This window comes from Aethalodelphis obliquidens, unplaced genomic scaffold (genome assembly GCF_003676395.1).
Source record: "Aethalodelphis obliquidens isolate GAN/ISIS:26980383/991018 unplaced genomic scaffold, ASM367639v1 scaffold19, whole genome shotgun sequence".
NCBI classification, from domain to species: Eukaryota; Metazoa; Chordata; class Mammalia; order Artiodactyla; family Delphinidae; genus Aethalodelphis; species Aethalodelphis obliquidens.
The window spans coordinates 9,766,796-9,770,975 of record NW_020837963.1 but is presented as its reverse complement, the minus strand read 5'-3'; the positions used below and the strand labels follow the sequence as shown (position 1 = coordinate 9,770,975).

The following is a 4,180-nucleotide window of genomic DNA, read 5'->3' as shown; positions in this document are numbered from 1 at the left end:
CTAATGGGTATGAAGTGATATCTCATGGTTTTCAAAAAAGAAGTAATTAATTAATTAATTTGTTTTGGGCTGCATTGGGTCTTAGTTGCTGTGCGCGGGCTTTTCTGTAGTTGCGGCGCACAGGCTTCTCATTGTGATGGCTTCTCTTTGTTATGGAGCACGGGCTCTAGGTGCGTGGGCTTCAGTAGTTGTGGCTTGCGGGCTCTAGAGCACAGGCTCAGTAGTTGTGGTGCACGGGCTTAGCTGCTCTTCAGCATGTGGGATCTCACCGGACAAGGGTTCAAACCCGGGTCCCCTGCATTGAAAGGCAGATTCTTAACCACTGCACCACCAGGGAAGTCCCCTCTCATTGTGATTTTGATTTGCATTTCCCTATGATTAGTGACGTTGAGCATAATTCTGTACGCTTATTGGCCATTGGTTTATTTTCTTTGGAGACATGTCTTTTCAACTTCTTTGTCCATTTGAAAAAAAATTATATAAACTGTTTATTAACAGACAGTGCCCACAAATTTATTTCTTCTTGGACACATGCATGGTGCAACCATGGTGGCCTGTGGTCTTGGTGTGTTGGCCTCAGACACAAAGTCCCCAGAAGTGGCACAGCCCTCTGTGGGCCCCAATCTTCTTCATTTGCTCCAGGTTTTCATGAAGTTTGTTGTCCAGACTGTTGGCCAAGACTTGGCTGTGTTTTCCATCCGTCACATCCTTCTGTCTGTTGAAGAACCAGTCTGGGATCATGTACTGGTGTGGATTCTGCATAGTGGTGATCACACATTCTACCTCCTCCTCAGTGAGCTCTCCTGCCCTCTTGGTGAGGTCGATGTCTGGTTTCCTCAACATCACATGAGCAAATTTTGCCCCACACCCTTAATTGCTGTAATGGCTAAAGCAATTTTATGCTGCTCATCAATATTGTTGTTGAGTACTTGCAAAATGTGCTGGAACTTCTCAGGGATTACTAGAGATGTGGCAGCAGTCCCAGTAGCCCTTTTGTCCATTTTTTTAAATTGGGTTGTTTTTTGTTGTTGAGTTTTAAAAGTTCTCTCTGTATTTGGGTTATTAACCCCCCATCATACATATGATTGCAAATATTTTTTCCCATTCTATAGGTTGCCTTTTCACTCTGTTGCTTGTGTCCTTCACATGGAAGTTTTTAATTGTGATGTAGTTCAGTTTAGCTATTTTTACTTTTGTTGCCTGTGCTTTTGGTGTCATATCCAAGAAATCATTGCCGAATTCACTGTAATGAAGTTTTTCCACTATGTTTTCTTTTAAGAGTTTTATTGTTGAAGTCTTAAGTTTAGGTCTTTGAGCCATTTTGAATTAATTTTTCACATGATATAAGGTAAGTCTTTAACTTTATTCTTTTGCATATGTCTATCCAGTTTTCCTAGCACCATTTATTGAAGAGACTGTCCTTTTCCATAAGTCTTTAACTTTATTCTTTTGCATATGTCTATCCAGTTTTCCTAGCACCATTTATTGAAGAGACTGTCCTTTTCCCATGGAATGGTTTTGGCATCCTTGTCAAAAATAAGTTTACCATATACTCAAACATTTATTTCTGGCCTCTCCATTCAATTCCACTGGTCTGTATATCTGTTTTCATGGCAGTAACACACTGTTTTGATTACCGTAGCTTTGTAACAAGTTTTGAAATCAGAAAGTGTGCGTCATTAGCTTCATTCTTCTTTTTAAAGATTGTTTTGGCTATTTGGGGTCCTTTGAAATTCCATATTAATTTTAGAATGGATTTTTCCATTCTAAAAATTTGCATTAGATCTGTAGATCATTCTGGTTTGTATTGACACCTTAATAGTATTAAATCTTCCAGGGCTTCCCTGGTGGCACAGTGGTTGAGAGTCCACCTGCCAATGCAGGAGACGTGGGTTCGTGCCCCAGTCCGGGAAGATCCCACATGCTGCAGAGTGGCTGGGCCTGTGAGCCATGGCCGCTGAGCCTTTGCATCCGGAGCCTGTGCTCCACAACGGGAGAGGCCACAACAGTGAGAGGCCCACGTGCGGCAAAAAAAAAAAAAAAAAAAATCTTCCAATCTATGAGCACAGGATGTCTTTCCAATTATTTGTGTCTTCTTCAATTTCTTTTAGCAGTGTTTTTTTTGTTTGTTTTTAACATCTTTATTGGAGTATTATTGCTTTACAATGGTGTGTTAGTTTCTGCTTTATAACAAAGTGAATCAGCTATACATATACATATATCCCCATATCTCCTCCCTCTTGTGTCTCCCTCCCACCCTCCCTCAGCAGTGTTTGGAAGTTTTCGATGTATAAGTCTTTAACTTCCTTGGTTAAGTTTTTTCCCAAGTGTTTTATTTTTTAAATGCTATAAATGGAATTAAAAAATGTTTTCCTTTTCAGATTGTTTATTTTTAGTGTATGTAAATGTAACTGATTTTTACATTTTGATTTTGTATCCTGCAATTGCAGAATTTGTTTATTTCTAACAGTTTTTTAATGCAGTCATTAGGGCTTTCTACATATAAGGTCATGTTGCAACTAGAGACATTTTACATCTTTCTTTCCGATTTGCATGTCCTTTGTTTCTTTTTCTTGCCTACTTATTCTGGCTAAGACTTCTAATACTGTGTTGTATAGAAATGGCAAAAGCAGGCGTGGCATCCCTGTCTTGTTCCTGATCTTAGAGGAACAGCTTTCAGTGTTTCACCATTGAGTATGATGTTAGCTGTGGATACTACTCATTTTTTCACTCAGGGTTATGTTCAAAGAGAGTCTGCTCTGATGAAAAATAGTCTTATCTCTTGATGCAGTTCAGAGGAATATTGTGATTTGCCAAGTTAAATTTTATATTTTCTTCAATTTGATCTACTCATTTAATAGTTAAGGAAAGGCCCTGGGAGTAGGCATGGCCACTTGATATTTAATGACAATGATGACAGTGAGAAGTGACCAGAGTCTCTTAGCTGTTGGGACAGTCCTATTTCAATGACTCCTGAGTGCTTCTTCAGTTGTAAGAGTTGCAATTTTCAGTTGAATTTTGTTGTAAGCAACTCTTACCCTAGATCAATCAGACTCAGCTCTCCCCTCACCTCCTGCAATGAATTCCCTTTTCTCTTTCGATCCAAATACTGTGATGCCTACTCTATGTTACTATCTCCTCTGTAAAGAATTTCCTGCCTCAGAATTCCAATGGACATATATTCTAGAGCTAAAATTGTGCTGAATCACAGAGGTTCTCAACTGCACAGGCAGTGTTATTTGTAGTTTCAAGAAATACATCTCGGGCTTCCCTGGTGGCACAGTGGTTGAGAGTCAGCCTGCCAATGCAGGGCACGCGGGTTTGTGCCCCGGTCTGGGAGGATCCCACATGCCACGGAGCAGCTGGGCCCATGAGCCATGGCCGCTGAGCCTGCGCGTCAGGAGCCTGTGCTCCGCAACGGGAGAGGCCACAACAGTGAGAGGCCCGTATATCGGAAAAAAAAAAAGAAATACATCTCTCATGTGTCTGTGACCCTATTTTCCAAATGCATAAAGTGCTACTGTAATGAATGAAATATAAATTCACTTATTGAGGGTCCTCTGAAGCCAAAACATTGGGTATCATATTTTAATTGTAACTTTAAACCAGGTGGGTTAGAAATCTGAGTTAAGCATGAAAAAAATCAAGAGAACCGTATATCAAATTAATTAATTTGAATTGGTATTTCCACATTTCATTTCATCCTTGAGTAATGGTTTTGACAACATGTTGGTAAGAGTATTTTCTTAATATTCATAAATATGGAGATATATATCTCCTTGTTGGCAAGAGTATTTTCTTAATACTCTTGCTTGTATCTGTGGATATAGATATAGATGTATGGCTATAGCAGAAGTTATCTGCTGTCTCAGTGAACATGCTAAGTGACACCTTGACCAGACTTCAGCATACATTAAGTTCCACAAGATGAAAAGAGTTAGGGGGAGGGATGGTGGTGATAGTTGCACAATAATATGAATGTATTTAATACCACTGAGCTTTACACTTAAAAATGGTTATCTTATATTATATATAAATATTATATATTTATATATTATATATAAATAATAGTTATATTATATAAAATGGAAATTTTATATTATGTGCATTCTACCACAATTTGTAAAAAGTGAAAAAAAAATGTTCGCCTACTCCAACCCTCTGTCTCACCTCCCTTCCA

At 38.9% G+C, this 4,180-nt stretch overlaps 1 pseudogene; it reads right to left on the bottom strand.

Annotated features, from left to right (window-relative positions):
- Positions 1 to 510: 510 nt before the first annotated feature.
- On the bottom strand, positions 511 to 1,001 carry LOC113626698 (40S ribosomal protein S18 pseudogene; annotated as a pseudogene).
- Between the last annotated feature and the right edge of the window lie 3,179 nt (positions 1,002 to 4,180).